Source organism: Moschus berezovskii, chromosome 13 (genome assembly GCF_049115385.1).
Source record: "Moschus berezovskii isolate FMDL1 chromosome 13, NW_MosBer_1.0, whole genome shotgun sequence".
Lineage (NCBI taxonomy): Eukaryota > Metazoa > Chordata > Mammalia > Artiodactyla > Moschidae > Moschus > Moschus berezovskii.
In genome coordinates, this window is record NC_142472.1 from 69,500,532 (window position 1) to 69,522,384 (window position 21,853).

Consider the following 21,853-nt stretch of genomic DNA (forward strand, 5'->3'; position numbering starts at 1 on the left):
ATGGCCAAAGTGCCTGAAAGGTGTTTCCTTTAAATTTAAAGCGTAGAACAGACTTTGTAGAGGGTCACCATGATTTCAAGGGTCTACATGAGGGGTTCACATGGAGAAAAATCCCTAAGCCAGAGGCATTTCTTTCTCTGGACTCTCTAACAGTAATGAATAGATGTAATGACTTGTTCATGTACAGCCAGAGAACTCATGACTGGAGAAAAAAAGCTTTGTTACACTGAAGCCTGCCCTGTCACAGTTGTCAAAAAGTCACCCTGGGGAAACTACTGACTGGGGAGTGTTTGATCCTGTTTCTTCTTTAAGCCTCTTTTCAATTGCCAGTAGCAGCTGCTGGTGCAATAAAATGAAGCTTACATTCATGCCAGCATCAAAGGGTGGGTCCTTTAACCACCTGAGAATCTTCTTCTATCATTTCCCTGTCATGGAAATACAGAGCACTTTTTCCTTCAGTCCTAATGCCTACAACACCCTTATGGCCTTCACTGCACAGCTCTGCCTCGGATGAGGGAAGAACAGAAAAGCAACTGACAAAAATGCAAGGGTTGGTGGGAGCTGGGTGAGAAATAGAAGGGACATTAGGACAGGGAATTGGGGGTCCTGACCCACAGCATCTTTATTGCAGTGATGGGGGCAAACCTGCAAAGCTGATCAGAAGAAAGGAGATGCAATAAAAAGTAACAAGTGGCTAAACCAAGTCAGGTGCAATGTGGGTCAAGCTCAGCAGAGCTCCCTAAACCTTGAGGTCTTTCTCCCTGCAGGCAGTTAGGAGAGCCTGTAAATGCCTTGCTAATCTAGTTAGGGGCTTCCCCAGTGACTTAGTGGTAAAGAATCTGCTTGCAATACGGGAGACACAGGAGACATGGGTCGGGAAAATCTCCTGGTGAAGGAAATGGCAACCCACTCCAGCATTCTTACCTGGAGAATCCCATGGACAGGAGAACTTGGCGGGATATAGTCCATGGGGTTGCACAGAGTTGGACACGACTGAAGTGACTTAGCACGCATACATGCAATCTAGTTAGAGACACAGCTGTTGAGAAACCTGAAGGGCAAATGCACATGGTGAGGTTGACATTTAGCCAAGACAGAGTTTTGAGAAATTCAGTGTTCCCATCACAGAGTTATAAACTCTTCCTTCATTGTGAATTAAATGAGCTCATGGTTTCTGAAAATAAACTGAAAATAATTTGTGAGTCGTCTTTAGATGAATAGCAACCCTTAGAGAGATGAAATGCAGAAACGTGCACTTCTTGATAAAGGAACACAGGGAGATTGCTTGCTGGTCGATAGATGACAGCTTGGAGAACGGATATGCTCTTAATCAGGGTGTATTTGGTCTGTCAGGCCCAGAGAGGAACATTTATTTTCTGTGTTTTGCTGACTTGCACAATTCCCGTTAAGATAAACAACAGCAGCAACAAATCAGTTACTGAAAGCCCCTGCTAACAGCATTGGTTGAATAATACAGTGTTCTTGCCGCTTATCTGTCCAAATGGTTTGAGTCTGGGGCTGAGTCCCCATGAGTCAGCAGCACCTGGGTCCAGAGGTCAGGTGGTGCCTCCCTGTGTCCTCAGGAGCCCTTCTCTCCCAGCAGGAGCCCTTTGAAGGTACAGGCTGATTCTCCAGCCAATGACCTCAATGAGCCAATGACCTCACTCAGGTGGAGGGGCAGGATTGTCTTCTAAACAGATTTTTAGGATTAATGACATTTGCTTTGAGGATCCTCTGAACTAAACATTACCAGGGACTAATAAATAGTGAATCAGGTAAATAGGCTTTATAATCATGTATTAGTTTTTGTTCAGAGACCATCCATGTATAATGTTAGCATTAACAATATTTCCTATTTCTTTGCCCACTCCTCATGGATTCAGGCACAACTCACTCTTTGATGTAGTTGCTTCCTGGTTCCTAGAAAAAAATCCAGGTTTCCATTTCTGGAGAGATGATGGGTGTCATCAAATGCTCAAGTAATGAGGTCAAGGGAGCTCATGTCTATCAGAAGCCTTCACCCTGTGTGCTTAGAAGAAAAGACAAAACTCTTAGAAAAGACAGCAACTTTGAGAGTGTTGTAAGTATCCGATGAAAGCAGATTTCTGGGGGCTGGTTCACTGTAGGTACATAAGTATACATCATTGGACTGCAATACCTTTCATTGAGCCTTCCTTCTGTGTCAGTCTCTACAGCAGCACTATCCTATAGAAACATAATTTGAGCCACATATGCTATTTTATTTTTTTAATTATTTTTTATTTCTTAAAAATTTAATTTTCTTATTGAAGTATTGTTTATTTACAATGCTGTGTTAATTACTGCCATACAGTGAAATGATTCATTTATACATATATATTCATTCTTCTTTCTTAAATACTCTTTTTCCATTATGGTTTCTCATAGGATATTTTCAGGTTAGCAGATGTAGGCTTTTTTATATAGAATGGATAAAAGACAAGGTCCTACTGTATAGCACAGAGAACTATATTCAATATCCTATGATAAACATATATAATTTAAAATCTTGTAGTCCTATTAAAAAGTTAAAAGAAATAGGTAAAATTAATTTTAAAAATATATTTTATTTAACCCAAGTTACTCTAAATAATATCATCTTGACATGTAAATCAGGATAAAAATTTATTACACTGAGATATTTTACATTCTTTCACAGACTTTGAAATCTGGTCTGTATCTTATGCTTACTTTAAAATTTTTTATTGGAGTATTATTGATTTACAGGGTTGTGTTAGTTTCCTGTGTACAGCAAAGTGTTATCAGTTATACGTATGCATATAGCCACTCTTTTAGATTCTGTTCTCATAGAAGTCATTACAGAGTATTGAGTAGAGCTCCCTGTGCTGTACAGTAGATATTTATTAGTTATCTATTTTATATATATAGTGTGTATATGTCAATCTCAGTCTCCCATTTAATCCCTTCCTCCACTCCCTGCCCATAGCCGTAAGTCTATTTTCTACATCTGTAATTCTATTTGTTTTGTAAATAAGTTCACTTCTACCATTTTTTGATTCCACATATAAGTGATATCATATGATATTTGTCTTTCTCTATCTGACTCACTTCACTCAGGATGACAATCTCTAGTTTCATCCATGTTGCCGCAAATGGCATTATTCTGTTCTTTTTTATCTGATGCTGGGAAAGGTTGGGGGCGGGAGGAGAAGGGGACGACCGAGAATGAGATGGCTGGATGGCATCACCGACTCTGTGGACATGAGTTTAGGTGAACTCTGGGAGTTGGTGATGGACAGGGAGGCCTGGTGTGCTGTGATTCATGGGGTCGCGGAGAGTCGGACACGACTGAGCGACTGAACTGAACTGAACTGAATAATCCATGGAATACACGTACCACATGTTCTTCATCCAGTCCTCTGTCAGTGGGCATTTATGTTGCTTCCATGTCCGGGCTATTATAAACAGTGTGCTGCAATTAATATTAGAGTGTGAATTCTGGTTCTCTCTGGGTGTGTGCACAGGAGTAGGATTGCGGGCTCACATGGTAGCTCTATTTTTAGTTTTATGAGGAACCTCCATACTGTTCTCCATAGCAGCTGCATCAATTTACATTCTCATCAGCAGCGTGAGAGGGTACCCTTTTCTCTACACCCTGTCCAGCATTTATCGTTTGTAGATTTTTTTGATACTGGCCATCCTAACGAGTGTGAGGTGATACCTCACTGTGGTTTTGATTTGCATTTAGAATGCTCAAACTACCGCACAATTGTACTCATCTCACACGCTAGTAAAGTCATGCTCAAAATTCTCCAAGCCAGGCTTCAGCAGTATGTAAACCGTGAACTCCCAGATGTTCAAGCAGGTTTTAGAAAAGGCAGAGGCACCAGAGATCAAATTGCCAACATCCGCTGGATCATGGAGAAAGCAAGAGAATTCCAGAAAAACATCTATTTCTGCTTCATTGACTATGCCAAAGCCTTTGACTGTGTGGATCACAATAAACTGTGGAACATTCTGAAAGAGATGGGAATCCCAGACCACCTGACCTGCCTCTTGAAAAACCTGTATGCAGGTCAGGAAGCTACAGTTAGAAATGGACATGGAACAACAGACTGGTTCCAAATAGGAAAAGGAGTACGTCAAGGCTGTATATTGTCACCCTGCTTATTTAACTTATATGCAGAGTACATCATGAGGAACACTGGGCTGGAAGAAGCACAGGCTTGAATCAAGATTGCCGGGAGAAATATCAATAACCTCAGATATGCAGATGACACCACCTTTATGGCAGAAAGTGAAGAGGAACTATGGAGCCTCTTGATGAAAGTGAAAGAGGAGAGTGAAAAGGTTGGCTTGAAGCTCAACATTCAGAAAACAAAGATCATGGTATCTGGTCCCATCACTTCATGGGAAATAGATGGGGAAACAGTGGAAACAGTGTCAGACTTTATTTTTTGGGGCTCCAAACTCACTGCCGATGCTGATTGCAACCAGGAAATTAAAAGACGCTTACTCCTTGGAAGGAAAGTTATGACCAGCCTAGATAGCATATCAAAAAGCAGAGACATTACTTTGCCAACCAAGGTCCGTCTAGTCAAGGCTATGGTTTTTCCCATGGTCATGTATGGAAGTGAGAGTTGGACTGTGAAGAAAGCTGATCGCCAAAGAATTGATGCTTTTGAACTGTGGTGTTGGAGATGACTCTTGAGAGTCCCTTGTACTGCAAGGAGATCCAACCATTCCATTCTAAAGGAGATCAATCCTGGATGTTCATTGGAAGGACTGATGCTAAAGCTGAAACTGCAATACTTTGGCCACCTCATGCAATGAGTTGACTCACTGGAAAAGGCTCTGATGCTGGGAAGGATTGGGGTCAGGAGGAGAAGGGGACGACAGAGAATGAGATGGCTGGATGGCATCACCGACTCGATGGACATGAGTTTGAGTGAACTCCGGGAATTGGTGATGGACAGGGAGGCCTGGCATGCTGTGATTCATGGGGTTGCAGAGAGTCAGACATGACTGAACGATTGAACTGTACTGTACTGTACTGTATGTCTTCTTTGGAGAAATGCCTATTGATTTTCTGCCCATATTTTGATTGGGTTTTTTTTTTTCTATTATTGTTGAGCTGCATGAACTGTTTATAAATTTTGGAGATTAATTCCTTGTTGATTGCTTCATTTGCAAATATATTTTCCCATTCTGTGGGTTATCCTTTCATTTTGTTTATGGTTTCCTTTGCTGTGCAAAAGCTTTTAAGTTTAATCAAGTCCCATTTGTTTATTTTTATTCTCATTACTCTAGGAGGTGAATAAAATATGATCTTGCTGTGATTTATGTCAGACAGTGTTCTGCCTATGTTTTCCTCTAAGAGTTTTATAGTGTCTAGCCTTACATTTAGGTCTTTAATCTGTTTTAAGTTTATTTTTGTTCATAGTCTTAGGGAGTGTTCTAATTTCATTCTTTTATATGTAGCTGTCCAGTTTTCCCAGCATCACTTGTTGAAGAAGACTGTCTCTTCTACACTGTATATTCTTGCCTCCTTTGTCATATATTAGGTGGCCTACACTTTTAAATTTTCTATACAAGTATCTCTGCATTGCTAACCTCCTTATTCATCACAGTCTCTAAGGGTTGCATATTATTGAATCATAGAAAAATAATTTTTTATTTCCATAATTTTGGACATGGAAGGTTTTCATTTTGGGATATTACTATAAATGGCATAGTACTTAAAATTTTTTATAAAAACAGCTTCAGTTTTATGATTATTTGAAGCCAGAGTCACAGGAATAGAATTACTATTTAGATTTCACAAAACGTAATATGAAAAGTTTGGTTTTGGTAAACTTCTGTTACCAATCTGTTAGGGAGTTCATTTCACTTTAATATCATTAAGTAAAGAAAGATGTTCAGTTCAGTTCAGTTGCTCAGTCGTGTCCGACTCTTTGCGACCCCATGAACCGCAGCACGCCAGGTCTCCCTGTCCATCACCAACTCCCGGAGTTCACCCAAACTCATGTCCATCGAGTCGGTGATGCCATCCAGCCATCTCATTCTCTGTCGTCCCCTTCTCCTCCTGCCCCCAATCCCTCCCAGCATCAGAGTCTTTTCCAGTGAGTCAACTCGTCGCATGAGGTGGCCAAAGTATTGGAGTTTCAGCTTTAGCATCACTCCTTCCAATGAACAAAAATCTCAAAACCTCAAAGTCACTTCGGAAGAATCTGAGAAAGATAGTGAATGAAAATTAATTTTTCTCATTTGCCAGTCCAAAATTATATAGTTACTTCTGGAGTTCAGAGGTGGGAGAGACTAGAGACAATGGGCAAAAAGAGAGAGAGAGAGAGAAAGAAAGGGAGCTGTCCTGAATGTGGGGAGCTGTGGGCCTCATCTTTCATTTCCATGGGCCAGGTTCTGGGCAGGAGAAGGAGGTAAAAGAACCCTATTCTGCTTTACGTTTGGAGGTCCGAGAGTGAAGGAGGTGAATGCTACCTTATATGCTTTTTATTTTTGTTTTTTGATCTGCAACATGCTTGTTCCCATAGAAGCATCCTTGAGTCATGACAACCCATCAAACCAGAGATAGCCAAACAGAGCACCTTGGACAGATAGGTCAGAATGTATCCCCTCTGAATCCTCTCTGACTCCAGTGAAATGTGTGAATAGTTTCTTTGCTGGTGAAGAGTGGCTTGATTGAGAGGCTAAGAGCAGGAAGGACCCAGAAGTGGCCATGGGGCCATGACAGGGCTTTGCATCTGCAGAGGAGTATAGGTAGTGCAGTTATGATGGGAAATGATTTTTCAACTGACACCAACGTTAAGAAATGCCAGAGGCTTCAACAAAGGCCATCATAGAACACACCAAGACAGAAGAGCGGAGCCCCTCCTTACCAGTGCTACACCTTACAGGGAAAAAGGTGGAGACAATCCTAAAAGAATCTAAGTTTGATGGACTTCCCTGGTGGTCCAGTGGTTAAGACTCTGAACTCCCAATGCAGGGAGCCCAAGTTCGATCCCTGATTGGGGAACTAGGTCCCACATGTTGCAACCAATAGTTCGCATGCCGCAATGAAGATCTCAGATGCCACGTGCTAAGAACTGGTGCAGCAAAATAAATATTAAAAAAAACCTCAAATAATTAAGAGAATACTGATTTGACACACTTCACTTGGCTATCAGTTGAAAATGAAGAAGGGTAAAAATGAAAACTTGATTCTAGTTATTGAAAATTAAAGTTTTCATTATGCAAAATACAGGGAGAGTAAAAATTTCAGTCTTTAAAATATGCATTATTTCTGTATTTTTTTTTTGCCATGGCTGTATTTTTCAGAGGTGAAACAAGTGGCTTAAATTGTTCTTAGACTGCAGAATCGCATGTAACTCCCCATGGTGATGATTTTCTTTGAGAACTGTAGATAGAAGCCAAGCAAGTTATTTCAGCTCTCTGTATTTGATATGTCATTTTGACTCTATCAAAAGCATTTGTTTTCCTTGCAAAATAGTTTCATTTATCTCTTTTGGTGGCAAAACAAATGAAGAGCCTTTTAAAGGGAACAGGATGTGAAGGCTCATAGAGGCAAAGTAAGCTGGACATGAGGTTCAGAGAACTGTTAATATTAGAGTTGTCTTCAGAGATCATTGAAAGTCAGCATAATTGAGATACCCTGCCTGTGTCTTTGTACTGGCAGGAAATTGGTAGAAAATGCAAATATGGCTCACCTCAGTTTCCATTATTTTTGGAGAGCTTACTTAAGTTAGCTAAGTGTTGGGTGGCTATTTGTAAAAGGAGAGGCCAACACGTACGTCATCATTATTGTGTAAAAGTACAGTCAAGTGTATATTCAAATTAAGTACAGCAGAGAGTGTTGCAACAAGTAAAATTTTCTACTTTTCTCCTGTTGTTTGCTCTCATGAAAGATAATGTGGACAAATGATGAGCTGTGGAATTTTAAAGCAGAGAGAAACACCAGAGCATCTAGTCTAGTGGCTATCAACCTTTCAGATCCAAGAGCACTTTTTTTGATTTGGCCACACTATGTAACGTGGGATTTTGCCTCTCTGACCAGGGATCGAGCCTGTAGCCCCTGCTTTGGAAGTGTGGAGTCTTAACTACTGGATTGTCAGGGAGGTCTCCCAAGAGTACTTTTACAACAAATATTTTATAATATACCTCTGCTACTGCTGCTAAGTCGCTTCAGTAGTGTCCGACTCTGTGCGACCCCTTAGCCGGCAGCCCATCAGGCTCCTCTGTCCCTAGGATTCTCCAGGCAAGAATGCTGGAGTGGGTTGCCATTTCCTTCTCCAGATATACTTCTACTATCCTAAAATAAAACTTATAAATAAATTTTATACACATAACTAAAACTGCCTTAACTATAAGTGAGAAATAAGATGAAAGGAATTTATGATGACACATTGTATATATATATATATGTATATATTTCATTGTGAATAAATTTAAGGTTAAAAGACAATCAGAAGCTATTCTGTATAAGCAGAAGGGAAAATGCAAACATAGGGGTACAGGTAGATAGTGGGATAGAAACTAGTAGGACAAGTACATATTAAAACTGTGCAAAAAGTATTTTGCTTTCATAAGTAAAACAGAGGTTCTAGGCTTAATTAGTTATATTAAGACTTTTCATCTACTTCAATGTCAGAGGGACCTTAGAAAGTTATGCAGCATGCAGGACAATTAGTGGAGAAGGCAATGGCACCCCACTCCAGTACTCTTGCCTGGAAAATCCCATGGATGGAGGAGCCTGGTAGGCTGCAGTCCATGGGGTCGCTAAGAGTCAGACATGACTGAGCGACTTCACTTTCACTTTCATGCATTGGAGAAGGAAATGGCAACCCACTCCAGTGTTCTTGCCTGGAGAATCCCAGGGACAGTGGAGCCTGGCGGGTTGCTGTCTATGGGGTCTCACAGAGTCAGACACGACTGAAGCGACTTAGCAGCAACAGCAGCAGCCAGACTACTAAGCATTGCAGGATAACTAACATCCCTGTCCACACTTGCTAAATATCAGTGTGTACACAGTTGCTATGTCGTGTCCAGCTCTTTACAACCCCAAGGATGGTAGCCTTCCAGACTCTTCTGTCCATGGGATTTTCCAGGCAGGAATACTGGAGTGGGTTGCGCAATCCTTGTGAAAGTCAAAATTCTCCCACAGGTAGTCACCCTGTCTCCTGGGGGGCAGTGCTGTCCCTGTGGAGGACCACTGAGCCAGTCTAATCCTCTTGATTTATAGGTGAGATCATTAAAACCAAAGGGGTTAAACAACTGGTCCAGGTCTCTCAGTTGGGTAGAAGCAGAAAAAGGAATAATTCCTCTCATTCCTTCCCAGAGCCTGACAAACCTATGCTATGTTCTTTTGCAATATGTCTCCCCACACTACATACTGTCTTGCTGAAGTCAGCCTCAGGAAAGCCTCCAGTGACCTTCACATCTTCACAGTCTTTGATTCTTCGTTGATTCTTGGCTTTGAAGGTTCTGAAGCTCCGGCACAAATGACCATCCTCTTTTCTTTCATCTCTCAAACTCCTCACTCTCATTTCTCCTGTTTTCTTCCATCTTCTATATTTACATGCTCTTTGAATCACCATATACAAATAATCATCATCTGTAACTGCAGATTCCTTTCTGTGATTCTAGACTGTCATAATTTATTTGAATTAAATTAGATAGTTAACTCACATAGACTTTGTTCCTTAAAGGGTTTGAAGCACCTTGTGTGACCTCTCTTTTGAGCCTTGATTCTGAATTTCTGAGTACTTCCAGTAAATCCTCATCTAGTGTTCATATTGACATCTTAAGCTGGATATGGTCAAAATGGAATTTTTTTTTTTCTCCTGTAAATAAGCTCTTCTACTTCCTGACTTTCCTTCTTTGGAAATGCCTTCATTATTTCCCTAGCCTCCTCTTTCAGGGGGTAAACGGGGAAGAACACTGAAAAATGAGATCCAAATATCCTGCCAGCCCAGCAGAGTGGCTTGCAAAATAGAAATGAAGTTGAGTGACTGAAATAAAGGAAATTATCCTGCCTGCACACAGAAGTTTATGGATGGAGATTCATATTTTCACACAAAATTGGATAGAAATCCCTCAAACTGAGAATTGAAACCCTGTAGAATGGGGCTTTTGTCAACATTTCCAGCTTCATTTTTCCTCCCCATTTCCCCCCTGTATTTGTTTAGACTAGTTTCTTCACAATGCCCTGCTAATGTTTTCCCGTTCCTTCTCCTGCACTGACTTCTCTCTTCACCTAGAAAACCCTCCTTCAACTTTCCCTTGCTCAAATCCTGCCGTCTTCTAAGCACCTTCTCAAATGCCATCTGAGTCGTGAGATAATTTCTGTTGCTTTCCTTTGCTGAACTTACCGGCATATTGAATATGCTTCCTCTCTGGTCCTTGCTAGGCAAGGAAAGCAGGCATTTGTTCAGCTCTGGTAAGGAGGCAGCAAAGCCCATCAACTCCAGTTTTGTGCTGGTTCACTCTCGGGACCCACAGGTCAGAGGATAGGAAAGGATGGATTTTGTGCTGACCATTTTGGGTGATCACCTGGTATTGGGATCCTTTGATCAGTTTAGACAGATGATGGGGAAGCAATAACTCATCAAATGACGTAAGTAACTCAGCTCTGTGGATCTGGGCACAAGAACAATGTGGTTTAAGTGTCATCTGTGAATCTGTCATCAAAACGGTTTCTGCAAAAATCTTTAATAAACTCGAGTCTCTGGCTCACTCAGAGCTTTCCTCATCTGTGTTCTGAAATTGTTGGGAAATTGTTCAAGCAGCAGTAAGTCCAGCTCACCAAGTTTGCACAGGAAAGGTTGACGCCCAAACTGGCGAGACCCTCGATGACATGATGCTATGTCTTGTGTCTGTGTCGCTTGACTATGTTTGCTCTCTCTTGCTCAGTTATAAACTGCTTAAGGTTTGCCTATTTTTATATGTTTCTTACTAACTGGCTTCAGTGTCAGTTAATGTTTATTGAATTGGATTCCTTCATATCCTTTATCAATCCTATTTAATCCCTTCATGAAACATTACTTTTTCAAAACTAATCTCCAAATGAGTTTAGACACTGTACGTTAAGTACCAGAGTAGTAGACTGCCTTGGATTATTTGGGACAGCCTCCTTTCATATATTATTTCTTTTCCTTTCTAATAACAGTACTTCATTAATTGTTAGACCATACACGACATCATTTTTCTTCATTTATAGAATTTTCACGTAAATTTGTAAGTCAGATTACTTGTGCACTAGATGATGTAGCCTAATCTTTATCCCGGGAAATATTCACATTGTAGATGTCCAGTCATGCTTGTTTGTCGGTTCTGAATCAACTCTTTATCAAATTCTTTCTTTCTTCTTAGAGTTGTGCTTTGCCTATAAAAGCAAATTGGATAAGGTTCTCATTCTCTAAGAGATCTGAGTTTAAATCAGAGATAATGATGCAAACATATACATTGGACATGGATTTTTGTTAGATGCAAAAATGCTCCTGATCAGTGCTTATTCAAGTTCAAGACAGATTGAAAATGGCTTCTCTGTGTCTCTCCCTTGCTTACCAGGGTAATGATGTAATTTATTTCATATACTTTAGGGTGCCATTTGAGCCTAGGAGGAAAAATCAGTATAAGGGATAGTAAATGCCAGTTAGAAGCATTTATGATCTAGCTGAACCAGTCTGGTGTCAAGTACCCAATAAACCTTTAGAGTTCTCATGTTTAGAGTTCTTAGTTTCTAAGCATGCTGAGTTTAGGGAATTTTCAGTTGTACCAAGCAGTGATAAGGACCAAGATGTGGCTGTTCAGTCTCGAATAGGCACAAGGAAACCAACCTGTTTTCTCCTAAGAATGAACAAAGTGCCTTCATTGATGTTTGGTGTGGTATTTGAAGCTTTTGGATGTGGGGGAAATATTTGATGCCTTTAACAGAAAGTACCAGTCCAAATCCCTACTGGAATGTGATCACGCATGTAAGTGTGCTTGAGAGGGGGGATGGATAGTGTGATGACACACCAACATGGCCAATTTGGGGTTCACAGATGTTGTACAAGTAAATTTCTTACTGAGTGAAATCACTGAGACTTCAGGGTTCGTGTTTTACCATGACATAACCTAACCATCTAGAGTGTGTTAGGGGTTGGAATTAAGGCATTCTGGAATTTTTGCCCTCAATGTGTGTGGTATAGTGCTTTTCTGCTAAAACACAGAAGACATTTTAAAAATGTCAGTAATGATTATCTTCCCTTTCGTGAGATCTTTATAAAAAAATTTGGATTTCTGTTTTAATCAAAGCTAAACAGATTGATTGAGGGTGGGGCTTCTTAATATACTAATGTGTGCTAAGAATTTCCTAGAGAGAGAAGAGGGTATGAAGTGTTTCTTAAAAGGACTTGTCCCATAGAACTCTTTCCATGATCAACACTTTTGGAAGGTTGATTTTGGAGGCAGCATGTTTAGCAAATGCTCTGGAACTAGATTTTCTGGGTTCAGATGCCACCTCCTCCACCAGTGACCCTGGATAAACCCCTTCATCTTTTCAGCTTCTTCCAAGGTAAAATGGAAATAATGGTAACTACCTTACAAAATTTTTAGGAAACTTTTTTGATTTGCTGTTTTAAAGTGTTTTGAATACCGACTGGTATTAATAAGTACTCTGTGGTGTGTGCATGCGTGTGTGTGTGTTTGCATGTGTGTATGTTCAGTAAATTAATGAATACATCCACCTCTCTAGCCTTGTCTACTAGTTTCCTGTATTCCCTGAGCACCTTTGTCAGTATTTTAAGCTTTACTACCTTAATACTTAGGAATTTATCAAAGCATGTACTTGGTGCTTGATAAATGTTGGTTGAAAATAAATGGATAAATCGATCTCATTCCGTAGTAGGAGGTCAGTAAGTATTTTATCATTATGAACAACCAAGTTAAAGAATACCCACATTTTAACATTGATAACAATTGGATCTGGATGAGCAGAATCCAGCAAATAACTAGTCAAGGTTCTGGTCCTCAGAGTGCATAGGTAAGAAAAACAACAATCTTTGTTTTACTCCCAGAATATGTTATGTACCATATCAGAACTCAGGAGAATAGACTTTAATTAGTTAATCCAAAGAGTTAGATTAAGGACCGTTAGCTAACTTTTTCAGCTTTTTATCAAAGTCCTAATTAAAGTTATTTATTTATCCAAAAGCACTACTTTCCCTTATATATACCAAAGGGTATTAATCTCAAGTTCACCTTGGTGCATACTGGCCATGTGTTTTCAGACAATTCAACCAAAATTTTGAATTGTTGGAAAGGAATAGTTGAGTTAAAAAAAATGCAGTTGATAGAAGGTAAAGAATGGATTGAAGAAACTAAGGAACAATATTAGAAAGAAGATGGAGGACTAGAGTAACTTAGAATTTGCACTGCATGGAAAAAAGAGTCAAATATTAAGCTTCTTGGACAGAGGCAAGGAGAAGAAGCAGGGGCACCAGACAGGTTTGGGGGGCACATGAGTGGTCTTTCTCAGAAATAAGCTATAGGTCATTGTTATTTGGAGGAGTCTTAGTAGTTGTGATATTACATACAGTGTCATCTGAAAGTAAAACTGAAAGGTAATCAATCCAAAACCATTCATTAAAACTTATCATGAAAATATGGCTTCCTTGGTGACTTAGATGGTAAAGAATCTGCCTGCAGTACAGGAGACCCAGGCTCAATCCCTGGGTCGGGAAGATTCCCTGGAGAAAGGAATGGCAACCCACTGCAGTATTTTTGCCTGGAGAATCCCATAGACAGAGGAGCCTGGAGTGGTACAGTCCATGGGGTTGCAAAGAGTCAAACACAACTGAGCCACTAAGCACAAAGCACACATCATGAAAATAGATTGGAAAGAAGAGAGATTTGTTGTAATACAGTGCTTTTCAAACTGGGGTTCCCAGGTCCCTGAGCCCTAAGGATGCATTCTTGGGTATCAGAATTCTCAGCAAGGCTTTCCAGATATGTTTTCATTATGGTGTGTCAAACTACCCACCCCCTCCAAATCAACAAATAGATAATCTGGATTATTTGTATGCCACGTTATTGGGTGGAAATATGACAGATATTTCCGTTCATTTCAGTGCCTGAGTTTACTGTGGTGTAGAGAGAATAACAAGCAGATGAAATCTGAAAGTGAAATGTTCACACCAAGTGAGAGCCAAATGACGCCATGGTGAGCTAAAGTGAATCAATTCAGCTGAAGCTGAAGTCAAATGGCTCTGTGACTCAGGAATATTTAGAAAACATCACCCAATTCTGTTTGTCTACACTGTTTACAGCAGAGATGCTAGAGGAATCCTATTGTGCTTTATCCTAAATCCTGATCTGTAAACAGAACATGCTGGAGGTGGGAAACTTTTATATTTATATTAGGAGGACCCAGGAGTAGAAAGCAATCTAAACTTTGCTTCTAGGTTTGGAGTCTATTGGATGTGGCAATACCCGCAAAGATTTATGGCTAAGGAGAAAGTCTAGGAAGATGGGGTTGTTGTCAGAACAATGGTGCTTCCTGTGCCTCGGCCAGACATAGATATGGTAGAGGGCTCTGGATGATGGAAGGAACTTGGTGGACAGAAAAGAGGGTACACTTCATCATGACCTGCATGTGCTGACAATGGATTTTTCCACAAACATAACTGTGGACAGAGGATTTGAAGATCAGATAGTCACTTTCACTGGCTAGTCACACTCTCTCCTACCGTACATATGCCTTGATGTGAACTTGGGGTAAAGCAAGGCAAACCCTAAATTGACTCTGAGATTAAGTTTCTATTGTCCTGAAAGTGAAAGTGTTAGTCACTCTATCATGTCCGACTCTTTGCGACCCCATGAACTGTAGCCCGCCGGGCTCCTCTGTCCTTGGAATTCTCCAGGCAAGAAGACTGGAGTGGGTTGCCATTCTCTTCTCTAGGGGATCTTTCTGACCCAGGGATCAAACCTGGGTCTCCTGCCTTGCAGGCAGATTCTTTTCCATCTGAGCCACCAGGGAAGCCCTAGTAGATGACAGCTAAAAAGAAAAATTAAATTGAGTCACTGAAATAATGAAGAAAATAAGCTTTAGATACACCAAAATTTATAGACAAAAGTGCATGCCTCTATGATATCAATTATAGGCACACCAACTCAAATGAAACTGGACCATGACAGATAAATCCCCATTCTTGTTGAGGGCTGCGAATTATTTTTAACAAAATAAGATTGTGTGTTGTGTTAAATTAACGTTCATTGGAATTGTATTAGTTTTGTAGTTTTATGTTTAATTAGTTTTGGCTTTTTAATTGTTTAAGAGCTATAAGAATTCTACCCAATTTTATGCTTTTACATATTGACTAACATAATACCACTAATTCACATCCCAGCATTATTGTCTACTAGAATATTTTGCCTTTAATAGAGGTCCAGAAGTTTTTACATATGAGAAACATTACTGTCAAGATAAAGACAATAAACTTCAAGGAATCCTAGAACATGAAATTAAGAAGAAAAACTTGGACATTGATTTTTAGCTTTGATTAGAAACTGGCCATCACTAATGCTGAAAAACAATTTTAGTTAATTATAGAAGCTACTTTTGTATAAATAAAATCATTCATTCACAATCAGCACTTAGTGCATTGAGCATTTATTAGATATCAGACCTTGTGCTAGGAACTGTGAACTTACAAAGTAAAACATGACTCCTGCTTTCAGATAGGGGCTTCAACTATAGGGAAATGTGTATATACAATTGGACTTCCCCAGTGGCTCAGCAATTCAGGAGCCACAGGAGACCCAGGTTTGATCCCTTGGTTGGGAAGATCCCCTGGAGGAGGACATGACAACCCGCTCCAGTATTCTTGCCTGGAGAATCCCATGGACAGAGGAGCCTGGTGGGCTACAGTCCACAGGGTTGCAAAGAGTTGGACAAGGCTGAAGCGACTTAGCAGGTAGACATGTATACTAAGATAATGCTATGCTTGGAGTCCGAACATTATGGCAGTGGGGATATAGCATATTATTAGTCCCCCTTTTGTAGAAGTAGATGTGGTATGTTGCAAAAGTGGTTCAAAATGTATCCCCTCCCTGGGTCCATGACCTTGTAATTCTCCCTCGTAGAAGTGGAGTCTCTTTTTCCCACTCCTTGAACTTGGGCTGATCTTGTGACTTGCTCTGGCCAGTAAGACGCATCAGCCATGACAAGGTATCCGTTCTGTGCCATCATGCACTCCGCTCTTGTTTCTGAAACCGTCGTTGCCGCCATGTGAACAAGCCCAGGAGAGCTTCCTGGAGCGTGGGACATGGTGTGGAGCAGAGGCGAGCTCTCTGGCTAAGGATCCCCTTCATGTCCCTACTGACAGCTAAGCACAGACACGCAGGGAAACCCAGCTAAGACCACATGGACCAGAAGAGTTGAGCCCAGCTTAAATTGACAACCCATAAAATTATGAGATAAATACATGATTGCTGTTTTAAGCCACTGAATTTTGGAATGGTGTATTATATAAGAAATGCTAACTGAGAGAGTCGTTTGCAGAACACTTCACCAGGGAGGTAACAATTGACCTGGGCATTGAAGGAAAAGGTTTCTACAGACAGAAAAGAATGGGGAAGAAAGGGTGTTTCCAGCAAAATAGGACACGTAAGCAAAGGCATGGGGACTTATGTTCATGGTGTTCTGGCAACAACCACACTGTAGTTTTGGGCATGAAGAGTTTAGATCAAGAATATGAAGGGCTGAAGACAAGATGATAAGGTATGGGAAGAGAAGTCTTTATAAGTGGTGATAATAATAATAACTTATCAAAGTGTCGGAGAAGCAGAATGGGGAGGGTACCTATGAAAGAATCACTTTGCAGGAGAATATGGTCAGCTGTGTTCAGTGAGATCCATTAAAGTGAGGATAAGGAAAAATTGATTGGATTTAGCAGTGATGAGAAAGACACTAGTGATTTCTGAAGAGTGATTGTTTTGTGTGTGCAGGCTCTCTCCTTCCAGAAAGGAAATTGACTTACAGAAAAGAAAATAAAAAATAGTGAAGACAGCTCTAGTTTATTATCACATCATCAAGCTCAGATGAGCATCTTCAGTGTGTGAATTCTAGGGTTTATATGCAGGGTAATCTCCTGCTCTGTCTCAGCTAAGTGCAGTTTGTGATTTCTTCTTTCCTAATCATGCAGGTGTTAGTTTTTTTTTTCTCCTCCATAATGAGGATGTATTGCTTGTGTGCTTCAGGAGATGCAACTTATTTCTTGATGTTTCTGTTAAGCATTTCTCAGCAACTTCAAATGCCTGAGATCATTACAGTCTTTGGACTTTGTCATTGGCACCTATATAACACACATTTGGGAATAACTCTGAGCACGTGGATTTGGAATAAGCACCAGTTCTCTGTGGAATTAGGGAAAATAGAAAAGGATGAAAAGAAAACCTGTAAAAAATCTTTTAGAACTGAACTGCATAGATCTGAAAATGTGTCTTCTACATTGTGTTCTTTCTAAAAAATGAAACAAAACCAAAACATGGGTTCTGTCATTTCCCCACTATTGACTCCCCATGGCTACAAGGAATCTAAAGTCTCCTCCTTCTCTTGAGGCATTTAGTTAAATCCCTAACATTTACCACAGCAGTTACATCCTGGCTCCTCAGTCCCAGGAGAAAATAGCCCTTGTCTGTAGCAAGCCACCATTTATTGCTCTTGTTCCTACTACTAGTACCTCTGCAGCAAGCTGCACCTCAGTGCTTCATCATATAGGCTTCTGGAATTTTGGCCAAGGGGAGATCACAAAGTATTTGCAGCTCAGTAAGACTCTTGAGAGTCCCTTGGACTGCAAGGAGATCCAACCAGTCCATTCTAAACGAGATCAGTCCTGGGTGTTCATTGGAAGGACTGATGTTAAAGCTGAAACTGTAATACTTGGCCACCTCATGCGAAGAGCTGACTCACTGGAAAAGACTCTGATGCTGGGAAGGATTGGGGGCAGGAGGAGAAGGGGACGACAGAGGATGGGAATGGCTGGATGGCATCACCGACTCGATGGACATGAGTTTGAGTGAACTCCGGGAGTTGGTGATGGACAGGGAGGCCTGGCGTGCTGTGATTCATGGGGTCGCGGAGAGTCGGACACGACTGAGTGACTGAACTGAACTGAACTGAAGCAGACTACAGACAAAGACTGTCAGAGTCTAGACATCATTGGACATAAAGTTACATCAGTTCCCTCATCACTTGTCACCAAAATCATACTGCTAGTGCTGGCATGTGGTATATGTGTGTGTGTGTACATGTGTGTGTACTTGTGTTTGTGTGTACATGTGTGTGGAAAATTCTTGTTTGTCACTCATAATGACCCCCTCTCTTTGGAGCAGTCCTGAAAAAATCTGAACACCTTCCCTGAACTCCAAAGCATCTTTTATCTCATCCTAGTTCCTGAATATCAAGGGCACACTTCTCTCCAGTCCTAGTTGCCCATTTGTTAGAGAAATTAAGTAGTCTTGTTTTAGGCTTCAGAGACAAAGCAGTGCAGGCCTCTGACCTTGCTGCTTCTTTTTTAAATTTTAAATATCTATTTGTTTATTTTTGGTTGTGCTGGGTCTTTGTTGCTGCATGTGGGCTTTCTCCAGTTGGGGCAAGTGGGGGCTACTCTTTAGTTGCAGTGCATGGACTTCTCACTGAGATGGCTTCTCTTGTTGCAGAGTATGGTCTCTAGGGTGTGCAGGCTCAGTAGTTGTGGCACATGGGCTTAGCTGCCCCATGGCATGTGGAATCTTCCTGGACCAGGGAATGAGCCTGTGTCCCCTGCATTAGCAGGTTCACCCTCAACTACTGAACAACCAGGGAAGTCCCATTAAAATTTTTTTAAGAATTAAAATAATAAACTTTATAAGTCTAGTGGGGAGGCTGGCTATTCCCAACTTGAGCCCATGAATGCCTCTGCTTCTTTCTGTCCATTTCTAATTCACATCCTATTGCATATAAGGTTTTCTAGCATCTGTGTAGTGCTTTAACATGGACAATGCATTTTCACATACTTTCTCATTGATTTATGATCCTATAAACTTAGATAGCATATTAAAAGCACAGACATTACTTTGCCAACAAAGGTCCATCTAGTCAAGGCTATGGTTTTTCCAGTGGTCATGTATGGATGTGAGAGTTGGACTGTGAAGAAAGCTGATCGCCGAAGAATTGATGCTTTTGAACTGTGGTGCTGGAGAAGACTCTTGAGAGTCCCTTGGACTGAAAGAAGATCCAACCAGTCCCTCCTGAAGGAGATCAGTTCTGGGTGTTCATTGGAAGGTCTGATGCTAAAGCTGAAACTCCAATACTTTGGCCACCTCATGTGAAGAGTTGACTCACTGGAAAAGACTCTGATGCTGGGAGGGATTGGGGGCAGGAGGAGAAGGGGATGACAGAGGATGAGATGGCTGGATGGCATCACCGACTCGATGGACATGAGGTTGAGTGAACTCCGGGAGTTGGTGATGGACAGGGAAGCCTGGAGTGCTGTGATTCATGGGGTTGCAAAGAGTTGGACACGGCTGAGTGACTGAACTGAACTGAACTTGTTCTTCTTGGGAATTTCTTTACAGTGATATCAAAAACGATGGTGCAGATAATAGTGAGGGAGGGAAAAGTAAGAGGAATGGAGATCCAAATATTGAACCACTGAGCTATGCCAAAATGCAGCCACTATAGCTGCTGCCCAGGAATCTAACAGCAAAGACTTATGTCTGCCAAAAATCAAGGCAGTTGGAACATGCAGAGCCTTGTACCCAGCTAGTTAGTGGTTGTACTTCATCCATCCTATGATATCGGTTCTTACATGACCTTGCTTCTAACCTGCCAGGACGCTGCTCTGACTGGGAGCGACTGTGAGTGACTGCCTGCTGTGAGTGCAAGATTTGCAGCACCACAGATAAGATGGGGGAGGAATCTTGAGATTGTTGAGCCCCTGGAGGAGTCTGGCCAACCACTCCCAGGATGCAACAGCATTCCAAGATTTACAGAACAAAACAGCATTAACTTGAAACCGGAGCTGCCATTTGCTCACAGATTGATGATGCTGTCAGTTTCCCTCCTGGGATAATAAGCAGGAACTCCAAATTGCAGTCTTTGAAGTCTCACTCATGGAGTGGACATGCTGCCTGGGACCCTTTCCCAACTGGGACTCCAGATATGCTGTGGCAGGAGACTTCCCAGCTCTTTTTGAGTCTGGCTGTTGGTTGAAACCCAATTTGGTGATGTATTCTCTGCTCTTTGTGTTTCTCTTTTCTTTTAATGTTAGTATGTTGAAAGCAAGCTAGATGATTCTCTAATAAATAAATGCATTATTTATTTGTATATAATGAGTGGCTTATTTTGAACCTGAGACGAAAGTGAAAACTTTCGGCAAAACACCATTGGCTTTGGGGTTGGCAGACCTCATTTCCATGGAGGTAAGGAGTTCAGTCTCCTCTTTCCATGTATGTCTCCCCTCATCTAAAATAAGCCTCTGGGATATCCTCTTCACCTCCTCACCTCTCTCCCTTCCCACCATCCATTTTCATTTTTCTCTATCCATCTTTTCCTCCAGTTTGCCCTCAGATTTCATGTTGTTAGGTGTGGGTCTTTCTGCTTCAACCAGTCTTTTTTTGAACCCAAACTCTATTTCTCCTCTGCTGGGAACTATGGCTAGAAAAGCCATAGACCCTTTTCTGAGGAAGATCCCCAAACACTTGCTTTTTAAATCCACAAGAGCCTACCAGACTAGAATCTTCTCCAAAGTAGGTAATGTGCCACTCTTGACATTCCCTGGGTCTGCCTCTGTGCTTGCCACCTGGAAGGTGCTCCAAATACATACTTATTCACCTGTTCTTGAACTCTTGGCACCTCAGTTTTCTCCTGAAAGGTATTAATAATATTATCTACCTCAAGGTGTAGTTGGTAGGAATTATAATAACACGTTAGCCTAGGATATAGTGAGTGCTGTGCAAGTGTAAGATGTCATAAGCATTATTCCACACACTTTCCCAGGCCTGGGTGTACAGCCTGAACAAATCAGAAATAGTAGTCTATTCCTTAAAAAAAATTACATTTTATGGGAAGATAGCTGTTTAACAACTGTGATTCATGGGGTCGCAAAGAGTCGGTCACGACTGAGCCACTGAAATGAACTGAACTGAAAAATGAGGTTAAGCAAACAAACAAAGACCTTCCTGTTGTCTTAAATGTCGCATGTCTCCACGCTCCATTTCAGTTGTTTCAGTTGAAAACTTTCTTATGTTGTATGCAGGACAAATACCATTCTTCCCATTTTGCAGATGAGAAAATCGAGGCTTCAATGGAATATGTGATCTTCCTAAGTTTTTATACCTACAGGTGGATTATATATTGTTTATTTATTCATTTGGCAATGTGATCCAGGACTTTTTGACATCCTTCCAGAATAATCTAGTACAGTTCCATTGATTGAAAGAAGCTCCTTTCTCCTGGAGGGGTCAGTTGGTCCTTCAGGGGAGTACATTTGGCAAATTGCACACTGCAGTTTTCACTTTCACTGTGCTTCTGGATCAGTAGTCTAATTAAGCTATGTGGAATCTTGTTGAGTCATGTATGACAGTTTCAGCTAATTGAGAGTAAGTCGTATCACTGATCTTGTTAAGTACTTTTCTTGTTGTACTCCAAGTAAAGACTGCTGAAGCAAAAATAATTACTTCAACTTCTAAGAATGAGCATATATTTGAGCATTGTTTCCAAGGATGATATATTTCAAGCATGCTACCTGTGTTATCCCTAAACAAAAGGGATAATTAGACGTTTATTTCTGTATCTAAGGAGACTATTTTGAAAGAATGTACTTTGCTTGCTCAA

The 21,853-nt window shown here is 40.9% G+C and overlaps 1 long non-coding RNA gene across 2 annotated transcripts in view; it reads left to right on the forward strand.

Annotated features, from left to right (window-relative positions):
* LOC129556256 (uncharacterized) overlaps positions 1-20,298 on the forward strand; it is a 162,891-nt gene extending 142,593 nt beyond the window's left edge. Inside the window, exon 4 of one of the 2 annotated variants that reach the window (XR_016038907.1) lies at positions 19,851-20,298. This is a non-coding gene — a long non-coding RNA (uncharacterized LOC129556256). Of the gene's footprint in view, positions 1-1,883; positions 3,975-19,850 lie in introns of those variants that run through there. The other variant, XR_008685944.2, reaches the window with a different exon arrangement.
* Positions 20,299-21,853: the final 1,555 nt, after the last annotated feature.